At 39.4% G+C, this 16,359-nt stretch overlaps 1 pseudogene; it reads left to right on the top strand.

Annotated features, from left to right (window-relative positions):
* Nucleotides 1-492: 492 nt before the first annotated feature.
* On the top strand, nucleotides 493-2,141 carry LOC127118318 (probable CoA ligase CCL8; annotated as a pseudogene).
* Nucleotides 2,142-16,359: the final 14,218 nt, after the last annotated feature.

Genomic DNA, 16,359 nt, shown 5'->3' with positions numbered 1-16,359 from the left:
CTTCTGAATTACAGGCTTCTGATGGTGATGCAAATGGTGGGACAACAATCAGCAAGTTAATCATGAGACACCACCCAGCAATCCATCAATCGAGTCTGAAACACCCTCTGAGAATCAGCCTGTTAGTTCTGAGGCTACTCTTGACCAGAAGTTCTATGCTGAGGTTAATTCCGAGGAGATTCCAAATGATGGTAGGGTTGTAGTATCTGAAACGCAGCACAGCAATGAGGTGGCTTTGCCAAAAACTCAGCATAGCAATGCAATGGTTATATTTGAAACACAGCAAAGCAATGAGGTGGTCATGTCTGAGGAACAGACCATCAATGATGTGGTCATGACTGAAAATCAGTTGGCCATTTCCACAATTGATTCCAACCATCACCTTTCCCATCTTGAAGAAACTCACTCTCATAACCATCACTTTGCTGATTTCCATATGATTCCTGAAGATCAGCTGCCTCAACCTGAATCTCTACCCAATTGTGATCCACCGCCATATTCAATTCACCATCTAAATGAACAACTCATTTAAGACTTTCAGCAAACACTTTCCGCTTCTTCCCTTTCATCGTCATCATCATCATCATCATCACCATAAATTCCCTCACCGCCACTTTTCACTTTTCTCTATCAATTACTCTTACTCTCAATTTCTTTCTTCATCACACTCCTCCTCATCTCAATCTACTACATTAATGGACATCTTCAAAGCAATTGCTAAACAAGAAGTTGCAGCTCATGGTAGTGTTGCTATCAGAGCTGATCAGAAGAGTTATAGTTACAATTAGCTCATCTCATCGGCACAAAAGTTATCTAATCTCTTGTGTGAAAATGATGTGAAGGGAAATATTGGAGGAGCTCGAATAGGAATTTTAGATAAGCCGTCTGCCGAATTTGTTGCCGGAATACTTGCAACTTGGTTTAGCGGAGGTGTTGTTGTACCACTTGCACTCAGCTATCCAGAAGTAGAGCTCCTGCATGTGATGAATAATTCGGATGTGTCTGCAATACTGAGTACTAAAGATCATAGTGAGTTAATGAAAAACATTGCCAACAAAACATCTTCTCGGTTTTTTCATATTCCGCCCGTTCCTAATAAGTCCTCTGAGAAGAGCAACAACGGACATTCAAAAAATGGAGAAAGTGATGCAGATAGAATTTTCCTGGAAAACATTGAAAGATCAAGTGAAGATCCAGCACTGATTTTGTACACTAGCGGGACAACAGGTAAACCTAAGGGAGTTGTTCATACACACAGAAGCATCCTTGCTCAGATCCAAGCCTTGACAAAAGCATGGGAGTACACATCAGCTGGCCGGTTTTTGCATTGTCTACCATTACATCATGTCCATGGGCTTTTCAATGGTTTATTCGCCCCTCTCTACGTCGGTTCCACGGTTGAGTTTCTTCCGAAATTTAGTGTCAGTGGAATTTGGAAGAGATGGCGTGAGTCATATCCAACTGAAGGATATGAGGCTGATGATGCTATAATTGTATTCACCGGAGTTCCAACTATGTACACTCGATTAATACAAGGTTATCATGCCATGGATCCAGAGTTGCGAGCCACTTCTGCATCTAGTGCAAGGAACTTGCGTCTAATGATGTGTGGGTCCTCTGCACTTCCTCAACCTGTTATGCAAGAATGGGAATCCATCACCGGACATCGCTTATTGGAGCGATATGGCATGACTGAATTTGTCATGGCACTGTCAAATCCTTTGAAAGGTGAGCGTGAAGCAGGCACCGTTGGCAAACCATTACCTGTTGTGTAGGTCAAGATTCTTGCAGATGAGGAGCATGAGAGTGAGGAATCTGGGGTTGGCGAGCTTTGCGTTAAAAGCCCTTCATTGTTTACAAAATATTATAAACTTCCTGAGGTAACGAAGGAATCGTTTACAGACGATGGATTCTTTAAGACTGGAGATGTTGTCACTACAGATAAAGATGGATATTTCATCATTTTAGGACGTAAGAATGTTGATATCATCAAGAACGGTGGCTATAATCTCTCTACATTAGAAATTGAATCAGTAATAGTAGAGCATCCAAATGTCTCAGAATGTTGTGTTTTGGGAGTACCGGACAAAGACTACAGAGAAATTGTTTGTGCAATTATCGTGCCAGCCGCGAAGAGCGAAGAAAAGGCAAAACCTGCAACACTTCCACTCCGAGGGTCCTGACCTACAGGCTTCGAATTATGCTTACCAGACTTTGGTTTCCCATTAGTTCTTGGCTCTTTGTTTCTCTCTTTTTCCTCTTATAGCACTTCACCTGCCGCTGAACGTAAACACGGTTTCAATGCTTAAATCGGATGCCAATATGCAAACTCATGTGATCTAAAGTTGATGAAATTGAATGAGATTGACATTGTCTGAAATGAAGTGAGGTGAAGCTTGGTCTGGACTGAAATACCAAGGTTGAATTATGTAGGACAAATTCAATTAGCTGGGTGTGGAATCCTGCTGGCTTTGGAAGGTTGAATTGTAGGTCGGTGCATTGAGCTCTCACTGCCCACACATATCAGGCAACACCGAATTAGGAAAACAATGACAGCCTTAGGAAAGCTTGCTCATTTCTGCCATTCCAGATACTGTAAAACTTCCTTCTTGGGCTGAAAATCCAATTGATTTTATTCATAAGCATCGGAAGGCTTTGGAGAGTGAATATGTATCTTCTCATTTACATGAGTGGATTGATCTTATATTTGGGTATAAACAACGGGGAAAAGAAGCCGTTGCAGCAAATAATGTTTTCTTTTATATTACCTCTGAAGGGACGGTGGACATTGATAAAATCTCTGACCCAGTTCAGCAGCGTGCCACGCAAGATCAAATTGCATATTTTGGACAAACACCGTCCCAGCTTTTGACCGTTCCCCATTTGAAGAAAATGCCGTTGGCAGAAGTTCTGCATTTGCAGACAACATTCCGCAACCTAAATGAAGTCAAGCCCTGTGTTGTTCCACCACCTGAACGTTGCAATCTTCCCACGGCTTCCATTCATGCATCTTCAGATACGGTTGTTGGTTGTTGATATGAATGCACCAGCAGTGCGTGTTGCACAACAGAGGTGGCAACCCAATACACCTGATGGCCACGGAACTCCTTTTCTTTTTCAACATAGAAAGGTTACAGCAGGCTCTGCTGCTGGTACACTTATGCGTATGTTCAAAGCACCTGCTACATCGGGTGAAGAGTGGTGATTCCCACAAGCTGTAGCATTCTCTGCCTCTGGACCTAGAAGCCAAGTTATCGTTTCTATTACATGTGACAGAGAAATTATTACTGGCGGGCATGCTGATAATAACATTAGGCTGATATCATCAGATGGAGCTAAGACCTTAGAAACAGCTTATGGACATTGTGCTCCTGTAACTTGCCTTGGTCTTTCACCTGATAGTAACTACCTAGTCAGAGGATCCCAAGATACAACAGTATTACTCTGGAGAATACATAGGATTCTCGTGTCTCACTCAAATGTCGTATCAAAACATTCCACTAGGACAGACACACAATCTCCAACCAGCAATAGTTCATCACACTTGATTGAAAAGAATCGGAAACATCGAATTGAGGGCCCTATACAGGTACTTCGGGGGCACCGCAGTGAAATAATTAGTTGTTGTGTTAACTCAAATCTCGGAATAGTTGTTTCTTGCTCTCATTCATCAGATGTCCTCTTACACTCCATTAGAAGAGGACGTTTAATTAGAAGATTGGATGGTGTGGAGGCACATATTGTCTGTCTTTCATCTGAAGGGGTTGTAATGACTTGGAATGAATCACAGCATACTCTCAGTACCTTTACTCTCAACGGTACTCCAATTGCAAGAGCACAATTCTCCTTCTTTTGCAGTATCAGCTGCACGCAAATTTATGTTGATGGGACAAGTGCTTTGATCGGAGTTAATTCTCTAGAAAATGGTAGAACATACAATAACAGTTTAAATTCACAGTTGAATAAGTCAGGTATTGATTTTGATTCAGAATCAGAAGAAACTAACGAAAACAACAGAATAGATCTTCCATCACCATCAGTTTGCTTCCTGGATATGCACACTCTGGAGGTATCTCATGTATTAAGACTGGGAGAAGGGCAGGATATCACAGCTTTAACTCTAACCCAGGATAACACAAATATTTTGGTTTCAACTGTGGATGTCTCAGCCGTTGGCCTTACAGTGAGGCTCGAGAAGACCAACCTCAATCCGCGTCGAAGCTGCTGCAACACAAGCGCCCAAAAACCAGTTTAATTCCAAAAAGAGAAAACACGTATTCTAATTTATTGGAGTCCTTGATGAAAATTCACAAACGTAATTTAATTATTACCAACAGTAAATGGATTTGGTTGAGAAGAAGAAGGGGACCACAAGCTGAATATGGACAAAAATTTCCAAACGTCCTCTGTACACTCCACTACTCTGAAAAAAACACAACAGAGAGAAAGGATGGTGAGTCACATATAAAAAGAGAGGCCACTGTTCATAAGGGTTCATAAGGGGGGAGCCGAAAAACCCTAATTTTTACATAAGAGCCGTTATTGTTCACCAACAAAAAAAGAGGTCGACGACAAGGGGAAAAGAAAATCATAGTTTTTCTTGATGGTGAAGAACGGACAAGAAGATCAAAGACCGGTTCAGACGAAACCTTACATACATTCGTCGGTCAATCTCGCCGCAATCGGTTAGTTTCCTTTTCGGGTTCCTATTTCCATTTCTCCGTTTTAGCTTCCTTGTTCAAATGGAAAGGAAAATGATCTTTGGTTATCCGTCGCTACTGTTTTCAACTTTGTGTTTTATTTAAAAGGTTTCGTACGTCCTTTTTTATGTTATGTATTAGCGTTTGAAATCATATGACAAGGATGTCTATCCGGCGGAGTTGGTCAGAGTGTTAGTTTAGTAGGCCTTTGGTTGTGGGTTCGATACCCTGGTGCTGTATTTTTTTTTTGAGTTCCATTCTATTTTCTTTATTTAACACTACGTCTTAATGAGAGCCTTTGGGTTATAATAGGGTCATGAGTTCGATCCTTGTATAATTCATATTCCTAATCTTTTATTTTTATTTTCATTTCCTGACTTTTGTTAATTTTTACAATTGTCATTAATTTATTTTATTATTTAAATATCGATTTTTAATCTATGGATTCAACAATTCTCATGTTTTTTATCTATGATTATTTTTATCGATACATTGATAGTATTTTGTCGCGTTTTGATTAATCACATATGACATTTCGATTGTTGTCAATAGGTGCAAACCGGCTTTGAGCACATTATTTAGGTTGTGTGTCCCTCAATTTTCATCCGTGCAAATCCCGATTTTACTCCTTTTAATTTAATTTTTGGTTATCTTGTAAATATAACTTGTTGTGTTATTTATTTTCTTCACACGGCTTACTCTTGGGTTTTCTTACAATGAGATAGCTCTCTTGCACTTACACTCATACATCGCATTTCTTGTTGTTTGGGCCCGATTTAATTATTTCATTACTTTGAATCCCCATTCGATAAAAGGTACCCTCACTCCCCTGGCATGTAATAATTTTACTGTTTTATTTCTTTATTGCTTGACTGTTTAGTTAGCTACTAACACAAGAATAAAATCAACCATTTCCAAAAGATCAAAAATAAGACTCGATCCAATGTCGAGTATTTTCTCAATAAACAAATCAATCCACTTATTCCTCCCATTCTATTCCATTTCTTTCAAACCTTCATCAAATGCTTGATCCAACGTCAAGCCATTTTTCATAATAAAAACTCAAAAATATTAATTCATATTTAAGACCTTTTTCAATAAAGATGGAAGTGGAACATGGTGGATACCGTGCACTCCTGAGAATAAGATTCGAGGTGGATGTCTCGCCTATCTTAGCTCTCTCCATCATCCAAGTCTATCTATTATGTTTCTCTCAAACATTCATTCAAAAAAAATTCTTAAACGTCCATCAATGCTTGATCTAGTGTCAAGTCATTTTCACAACAAAACTCAAAATATTTAATTCCTATCTAAACACTTTTCAATAAAGATGGAAATAGAACGTGGTGGATACCACGCACTCCTGGGATTAAGATTCGAGGTGGATGCCTCGCCTACCTTAGCTCTCGCCATCGTCCAAAATTGTCAATGTGGTTTCTTCAAACCCTTTCTCAATCAAACCTCAAAACACTTAATTCTTATTAAACATTTTTGCAAATAAGATAGAAAGGGAACGTGGTGGATACCACGCTGTCATACCCCAATTTTGTCCGGGCATTATTTAAACTTTCATAGAATTGATTTCATTGTCATTTTTGCATCATATGCATAGCATTACATACATTGCATCATGAATAATACCTAAAATGTCAGTCAGAATAAATTTATTTGAGAATACAGACAAATCGGTTGAATCGTTAAAATTTGAGGAAACAGTGTATTTTTAAAATAAAATGTTTTGTGCTGACAATTTTGGTATGATGGATTTAATTTTCCGAACAAATTTATACTCGTTTTCTATTTCTAATTGGTCAACATTTTTGTTGGTTTAATTAGTTAATTAAAGTAGTTAGAATTTATTTAAGTCAAATATTAATTAGAATTTGTTTTTATGATTCTACTCTTTTTTAAGTAAATAATTATTATAAAAAATTTATGTGCATTGGATTCCCTCCCACTCACATTACACACGTCCCTTTCTATTCTCTCTCTCCCACACGTCACATTCGCTCTTCTCACTCACTCAATCAACAGCTCACCTCACTAAATTCTCACTCACACTCTCTTGCCCTCATATATTTCCCTTCTCACATAAAAACAAAAAGAAAAAAGAAATCTCTCAGAATCTCTAAAATCCCTCTCTTTCCCCACCCACCTCTCACGCCACTCACTCTCCTTACTTCACCAAATCTCACTCACAACAAAATTCACGGATTCTCTCTAAAAACCTCACTCTCGCTCACAAGGGATTCCATACAAATCCCTCTTCAGTCTCTCATCAAAACCTCACCGTTCATCTTCATCATCCTTCAGCCGCCACCCTTCAACCCACATTCAACCTCTACAAACTCCAACAACAAACCCTCACACCTTTTCTTCATCACCGTCAAACCCTCGTCACCTAAATCCATCATCTCCAATCACCTTCACAAAACCCACCGGCAAACAACCTCCACCTCTTCATCCACCCAACCACTTTCTTCGCCACGATCCACACCCTCAAACCCACCATCAAAACTCACCACACGCACAAACCCCTTTCGGCCTCTCACGAACACCCTCCGCTTTTCTTCCATCACCGACAATACTTTAACAATCGCAACCCTCCGACCAGAATCTGGCGCCGATTACACCGTAAGCTCGATGATGACCAGAAGCGTTATGCAGTTGTTTCGGCCATAGCTGCTTCCGCTGTCCCTCCACTTGTTCTCGCTCGTGGTCACAGGATCGAGGCCGTTCCTGAATTTCCTCTTGTTGTTGGCGATTCCGTCGAGGGAGCTGGGAAAGTAGAGGAAGCGATCAAGGGATGCAGAAGGATATTGCAGTTTTGGAGATCGGTTTGTAGCGGTGGTGGATCTTTACGAAGCAGCTATTGAGATAATCGTTATCCTAGTGCACATTCAACGCGACATCGAAACCAGTTTCGCCAATGGTAAGGATTGGAAACTAACTTGACTGATGCATCATTTACTACTTAAACCTGGTTTCGTGAACAATTTGATGGTCGTGTAGCACTGTAGGTTTTCATTGTACCGTTTCGATTCCAAGTTAGCCATGTCATAGCTGTGGATCTCGACCGTATTTTTATCAGATAATTATCACTCATCTTCAGGGTTATTGGTGTAGCATTGTATGTTTGGTTTGCATATTTGGGGTTAATTTCATTTCCATTCCAGTTGCTCATAGGATGAGGGTTTTATTTACGGTAGCTATTGAACTGTTTGCGAGTGAATACTGTTCGAAAAGATGAACATGGTTTGATTTTTGTTATTAACTACTATTTATTTATTAATTGTCAATTCTACTCTATTTTGGAAGATTGGGTTTTTAACAGTGGATGTTGTTTTTCTGGTTAAGTTTATTCAATCATCCCTCACTCTTTAATTTATGGCAATGTATTGAATGGATATTTGTTGGTAATAATGAAGTTTGTGCTGCATAAAATCGAACCCTCATGTATAGCTTCGGCGTCGAGTGTGAATTCTTATGCCGATGGATTACTCATGTGATATAGTGATGCAACATTTCAGACATTAGTTCACTTGTATAACCATTGCTAGGAGCCATTTCATATTCAAGTTTGTATTACTCTTGTAAATATAAAAATAATAGTTGCTTTTATTTTTGTGTGCAAAATTCAATTAAATTAATGGATTTGACTCGTATATGTCGTTATTCCACCAAGATACAATAAATCAATGGTATATTTTTCACCGCGTTTGGATTTCTCGAATAACACCAATCATTGTTATCTCGCACAAACCGGTTTGAGCACACCGATTAAATTTGTGTAAATCAACATTATCACATATTTTCATTCTTTTAATTAAATTAGTCAATTAACTTAAATTTTGTTTAATTAATGGATTACTATTAATTAATTTTAATTAGCATGATTAATTAAGCTTAAGTAAATAATTTTGATAATTAATTTAAATTAAGTTAATTAATTAATTCAATCAAATCTTAAGTGATTAATTTGGTTAATTAAATATTTATTGACAAATTCAATTTCAATTCATTATCCATCCAAACCAATTTCAAAAAGCACAAATCATACAATTCTCGATTTAATATCGAGCCCATTTTTAAACACCCTTGTAAGTCGATTGCTTCTAGCATCGCCACCAACCTCACATAGCTTACTCTTGGGCTTCCTTACAATGAAACCTACTTGGTTATTGATTAATCGAGTAGATGAAATAATACACTAAATAAAATTCATTTCATTCATAAACACAATTTCAAACCACTTTTCAAACCATTCAATTTCAAAAGAATTTTTCTTTTAAACACAAACATTGGGATGAAAAGGAGAATAGTAAGCTTCCGCTTCACTATCTCTCGACTATTCGAATAATTGGCGTACGCCATATTGCTCGGATTTTCGTCATTCATTTAAAACCCTAAAACTCCATAAAATTAAAATCAATCCCCTAATTAATTATAAATTCTAAAAGCTTTATTTTAATAATTAATCTTTGAATGAAAAGGAGAATAGTGAGCTTCCGCTTCATTATCTCTCGATTATTCGAATAATTGGCGTACGCCATATTGCTCGGATTTTCGTCATTCAATTAAAACCCTAATAATCATATAATCTCAAATCACCTTTAACATCAAATACAGTTTCAAAAATAAACTTTAACTTAACTTTAATAGAGAATGGGAGGCGTACGCCTCATCATTCCTTGATTATTTGAATAATTGGCGTACGCCATATTGCTCAAACCATCATACCAAATCCAAACCTACCAATTCAAATACAAACTATCTTCGCACATCAAATACAACATCTAAAAATATATCTTTTATAATTTAAACCTCGGGTGATAAGAGATGGGAGGCGTTCGCCTCGCCATCTCTCGATTATTTGAATAATTGGCGTACACCATATTGCACAAATCATCGACTTCCGACTAATACATTTTAAATAAACTTGGATAAAGGAATAAGTGGCGTACGCCTTATTATTCTTTGAATAAGCAAGTAGGAGGCGTACGCCTCACTACCGTGCATATTCAACATCCACAAACAAACTTTCAAAATAATTCGAACGAAAAAGGAATAGAAGGCGGTCGCCTTATTATTCCTCGAAAGAATTTGATAATTGGTGTACACCATATTGCTCAATCTTTCGTCGTTCTTCAGAAAACATCTCCAACAAATCAAACTAGCTTCTTGCCCCCGCGCGATCGAAACCAAACCAAAACACCCAAACACATCAAATCAACTCGTCACCCCCGCGTGACCAAAAAGAACACTGTCAATCCTTTCTAATGCGCACAACAAACCAGTGCTAGAGCCTCCCCCGAGAGTAGACAAGCCAGCGTTTAGCCGTTAGAACGCCGACCTACATAGTCGTTCACCAAAACAAAACACACCAAATATTCGTAGTAGCCCGAACTACGAATGCTCTGATTTCCTTATTGCACCATAAGGATACGTAGGCAAGAGATTGATGTATCTTCGCGAGCACACTAATAAAAAACCTCTCATTTCCCCTCCTGAGGTCTTCATCCATATCTATCAATAATTCCAATCACTCGAAGCAAGTGAATAACAGTCAATTAACAGTCAAATAGCAAAATCAGACTAAAAGGTTCCCATTGAGTACAACGGACGTAAGGGGTGCTAACACCTTCCCCTTGCATAACCGACTCCCGAACCCGAATATGGTTGCGACGACCATTATTCTTATTTCTAAAGGTTTTCTCGATATTTTCCTGTTCCTTCATTGGAATAAATAAAGTTCGGTGGCGACTCTGTTTCGAACAACATTTTTTCCGCGTTCCATCGTGAGGGATCGCATTATCTTTTTTTGAGGTGCGACAGACTGGCGACTCTGCTGGGGAATCTGCTCCAAGCAAGAGAGAGTCGAGCCTAACTTAGTCTAATTTTTCTATGACTGTTAGAAGATTTTCCTTTCTTCCATGTTGCTTCTTTGTATCTTATTATGTTGCTTGTATGTAATATGTTGATACTTTGATATGGGGCTTGATGTATGTTGTGAGATAAGCTCCATACCCGAGCTTCGAGAAAAAACTTAGAACCCGGAGTTGTGTAATATTGAACCGGGGGGTGTACACCTCATTGGGACAATACGAAGACTCCACCTAGAGTAGATCTGTTTGGAGTTTCCATCACAATATGGCTAGCCCATTATTGTGGGGAAATTTTAAATACGATCCGTGACTCTGGGGACCTCGCCTTAAACCCAAGTTTTGTTTTCATGATTGGCGATTATGTAGTATTGAACCGAAGGGTCTACACCCTGTTCGAACAATACGAGAATCCCATTTAGATTAGATCATTTCAGAACTCCCATCACGATGTGGCTAGCCCACCATTGCAAGGAAGTTTTGAACTTGATCCGTGAGTCTAAGTTTCTTCCTTGAAAACATAACTTTAGAACCTGCCTTTGGGGAATTTCTTGTAATCTGAGAAACCTTTGCTTCTTCCAGTTACACTGATGTACTCGACATGTGGATAATTTTGAGTCTGTATTCCTTTGTGAAAAACATGGCAGAACTTCATGCATTCTCATATCATCAACATGCATTGCATATCATTCCTCAGGAAAAAAACTTACACCATATTCTACCCTTTGTCCAGTAACGCTGACTACTCGACACCGGTACGAGACACGCCGCAATTACAAGATGACACTTGAACAGTTGGAAGCAAACCAGGTTTCGATGAGAACAGACATTGACTCCATGCAGGCAAAGATGGATCGCTTGCTGGAAACCATGTTACTCTCAGCCCAGAAGGAGAAGGATGCTGAGACTAGTGCCGAAGCCAGGAAAATTGCTGCCCAGTTTGGACGCTGTTGATATGTGCCTGGTGCCAAGTTTGGTGATTCCGCAAAAATTCAAAGTCCCAGACTTTGACAAGTACAAAGGGATCAGCTGCCCGAGAACACACCTCGGAGCCTACTGTCGCAAAATGGCTGCCCACATCAGTAATGATCAACTCCTGATTCATTACTTCCAAGATAGTCTCAGTGGGGCATCCTTGGAGTGGTACATGCAACTAGAGAGAGGTCAGGTCCAGACATGGAGAGACCTTGCTGAAGATTCCTCAGACATTATCAGTACAACACTGATCTAGCACCCAACCGCACCCAGCTACAAGACATGACTCAGCGTAACAATGAGTCATTCAAGGAATACGCCCATCGGTGGAGAGAGCTTGCAGCTCGTGTCCAACCTCCTCTCCTTGACAAAGAATTAATCAACATGTTTATGGGAACTCTGCATACCCAATACATGGAGAAAATGGTAGGATCCAGCTTCCCAACTTTTGTTGAGGTTGTCTCCGTAGGAGAACGGATTGAAAGTCAGATTAAGAAAGGAAAGCTACCTTGCGTTGCCAATGCTTCAGGTGGGATAAAGAAACCTTATCCTAATCTCCCAAAGAAGCCAGAAGGTCAGACCAACGCCATAATGAGAGGAGGAGGATATAGGGCACCTCCGTATGCTCATACGCCTTACCCTCAGGTTGCTGCTGTCATCCCAACGTCATATCAGCCTCCATATCAGCAACCATATCAGCAACAATATCAACAGCCATATCAACAGCCGGCTTACCAGCAGCCGCATCAGAATCAACAACAACGTGCTCCACAACAACGTCAACCTAATCAGCAGAGGGCAAGGAGGCCAGAAAGACATTTCGATCCTTTGCCAGTGTCATACAGCAAGATCCTTCCCTACCTGCTAAAGGATGGATCGGTTGTTCTAAAGGAGATAACACCTGCAACTCCACCATATCCTCCAGGCTACGACGCCAATGCTCACTGCGAGTATCACATGGGTGCCCCAGGGCACACAATAGAGAACTGTAAGGCTTTCAAGCACAAGATTCAAGATTTGATTGACAGTAAAGCACTTACATTCACGCCAGTGAGGCCAAACGTTGCAACAAACCCCATGTCGGCGCATGCAGAGTCAAGTGAAGCTCGAAGGTAAAGCTTCTCACCGGCCTGAAAAAATAGAACAATTCCGCCGAAGAATCCAAAGATGAAGGCTTGTTCATTTGAATGAAGGCAATCATTATGCCAGTTTTACCATTTGTTTACATTCTTGTAATTTGATCTTGTTTGTTTAAGTACTGTATGCTTTAAACATTGTTATTTGTATTTGGTCTTATTAATGGGATGATTATGCATGCTTTGAATTAATCTTTCATATTCACTCATCTATCACATTTGCAAATCACAAACACATACTTTTCCACTTCACCTCCCTTATCACACTATTGTTAGTAAATGTTGGAAGGAGGATGATGAAAACGAAATATTCATAATTGTTGATCGTATGCTTTCGGATAAAACCTTGCTAATGATGTACAGGCATTGTTTCAAATCCCCAAACACCGGAGAGATAAGGAGTTAATCCCTAGTCAACCACTTCGAGCCTAGAAGTATGAGTTTCTTTCAGATCTAAAAAACCCTTACGCTTAACCAGGGGCAGGGTAGTGTTCAGTTGATTTGACTACACGTTCGAATTACAAAGATGAAATATCTCATACAAAGATCAACCACATGATATTCTTGGCACACATCCTGAAGTGTCGAAGGAACCATACAAATCCAAATTTTATGTCGGTTGATCTGCAATGACCAATGACTTGGCAATCATAATTTCCAAAAAAAAAAGTCAAAGAAAGAGCCCGCTAAGTCCAACACCCTGAAAGGAGACTTAGGCAAAAACTGGGGCAATCCCGATGGATTAAAGCTTCAAACAAAGCTGCCATGCAAAAGTTAGGGATCAAAACAAAAATCGAAAGAGACAATGAAAGTCTCCAACAAAACAAAACAAGATTCAGTGACTACCATACCAAAATCAAAGGGTCACCGACATCCAAAAAACGAAATAAGGTGGTTGCCATTCCAAGAGACCTCGAATCACCATCTTTATCCTTACACCTGCAAAAAACGAATGTGTGTGAATTAACTGAACGTAGGATTGGAGATCATCATGAAGAAGGGGTGGGTTAAAATAAACTTTGAGCCTTATATCCTTTTGTTCCAATAACCATGAACCAAGCCACGTTACAACCTTCAAAAGACCTAATTGAAGTAAGGTTTATTCTGAAAGCATACTATAGCAAGGTTGAGTAAACTGACTCCCAAAGATTTGCTAATTTCTATTCTCTCTATATCACTCACACGCTAGCTAAATCAAGCACCGCGACTGGACTCATGATCCCCTCGCCACACACTACCACGACACTTCCAAATGAACGATTGTTTTTCAAAACTTGCATAACTATTGCATTAAAATCACCATTTCTTGGATGACAATTCTTAATTGTCAGTCAGTGCTTGACATCGAGAAAATTCCGACAAGGGGCAGTTCAAGAGGTACTTGATCGTTGGTGCCAACATGAATCAATATCATCTCATAATCCTATGAATCAAGGGTACAACATCTTCTGATCATATTGACCTAAGAAGTAGTCAGTATAAGGCAAACCTCCAAGCATCAGTTGATCAGGGAGGAAAAAGCACTTCAATACTCAGTCCGTCTGAGGCAAGTCCTTCAAAGGCTAATCAGGGGCAAACCATTGCCAGGATCAGACATTGAGAGAAACGAACTCAGACCACATCATCGGATAACCACTCCCAAGGTTTCCTTTCAAGGAGAATTCCTTTGAACACCCTACAGTCAGGGGCAAGACAAGTGGCAAGGGGAAAATTCCCTTCATACCTTCAAGACAATCAAACAGATTGTGTCAGACACTAGTGACTGCTTGAACTCACAAACAAAACGTCGAAAGTTCATACCAGTACAACATCACATCTTGACAAGAATCCTTAGGGCACATCAAAAGCATAATCATCATGTGTTGACCACGTCGCTATGCTCAGTTACAGGCTGGCCAAATATCTCCGAAGAAGAAGCTGAGATCTTCTCAAAGACAAATACATAATATATTAGAAAGAGCAAACTCGGGGCATCGAGAGTATCCGCATCCATTGCGTGTTCATCACATCATCAACTACCGAGTGTCGGGAAGTCATATCCTTTCACCAATCAATATTCCAACCTACATTGACAATCACAAAAAAAAACCAAAGCCCATCTTGATGGCACCTTCACACAAAAACAAATACAACCAGCATTGGTTTCCAGAAAACATATTGCCTTTGAAAATGGGGGCCAATCCCAAACAAACCAATCATTCTTCACATTCGAACATGCATCACATGCATCACATGCATCATATACATAATGCATACATGACATTCATGCATATAGCACAAATCAAAATCCAAGGTTTAGTCGTAGGCATCCAGGCCAACCCTCAGTTGTGTCATTGTTATTTTCTCTGAGTGAGTTCCTACCTTGTATTGTTGGGCGTTCCCCATTGAGTTATATCTTTCAACCTTTTGTTGATAAGACGTTATCCTCAGCTAAGTCAAACATTGTTTCTCTAAACACTTACCTTGTTTCGCGTTGAGCGTCCCTCAGCAAGTCGTTTCCTGTAACCTTTTGTTGACAGAAACTACACCTCCCCAGAGAATACTTGTTCTACAACCTTTTGTTGTCAATACCTCAAGCAAGTCTTAACCAGTAAAGTTCCAACACTACCCAGCAAATCAGGTTTACTGAACTTTGACAGTAGCCTTATTTTTCCAATATTTTTCCCACTATCATCCTTTTGGTGAAAGTCCATTGAGGAATAATATTAATCATCACCCTGTTTACGATAACCGTTATCCTTTTGGTAATGGTAAATCCTTGACATTTGTGATCTTACCGTCATCCTTTTGGTGTCGAAGATCCTTGAAGTTTTGGTTCAACCTTCATCATTTTGGTGAATGGTGACCTCTACAATTATTACAGCCTACCGTCATCTTTTTGGTGTTGGTGATCCTTGTGGTGATAAGCAATCCTTGTCATTCTGGTTCAATCATCATCCTTTTGGTGATGACATCCAGTTCAATCTAAATATCATCCTTTTGGTGATAGAGGTTATGGAGTCTGGTTTAAGTTATCATCCTTTTGGTGATTGCGACATTTGAAAAATCCAACCCCACTGTCATCCTTTTGGTGTCATCAATATTTGAAGTTATTATAACTTATTATCATCCTTTTGGTGGTAACAAGTTTCAAAGTTATGATCCCACCTTCATCCTTTTGGTGATGGTGTTTGTTGATTCATTATCATCCTTTTGGTGATGACGAGTTCTGTTGTTTGTAGTCCCTTCATCCTTTTGGTGATGGTGACTATTGACTTATTATCATCCTTTTGGTGATAACAAGTTTTGTTGATTGGTTTTACCTTCATCCTTTTGGTGACGGTGACCATTTGAGTTATGGGCTCATTATCATCCTTTTGGTGACAACGAGTTTTGTTTTGATCTTACCCTCATCCTTTTGGTGATGGCGATCATTGAGTCTGTTTCAGCTTATTATCATCCTTTTGGTGATAACAAGTTTTGAAGTTCTGTCTTTATTATCATCCTTTTGGTGATAACAAGTTCTGTTTGTTTGATCTTACTGTCATCCTTTTGGTGTCAGTGGTATTTACGGTTATTAACTTATTATCATCCTTTTGGTGGTAACAAGTTTTGTTGTTGATCTTACCTTCATCCTTTTGGTGATGGTGATCAATTGCGTTGTGTACTTATTATCATCCTTTTGGT

This window comes from Lathyrus oleraceus, chromosome 2 (genome assembly GCF_024323335.1).
Source record: "Lathyrus oleraceus cultivar Zhongwan6 chromosome 2, CAAS_Psat_ZW6_1.0, whole genome shotgun sequence".
Taxonomy (NCBI): Eukaryota; Viridiplantae; Streptophyta; class Magnoliopsida; order Fabales; family Fabaceae; genus Lathyrus; species Lathyrus oleraceus.
Note: the sequence above shows the minus strand (reverse complement) of the source record. Positions and strands in the feature narration are given on the sequence as shown.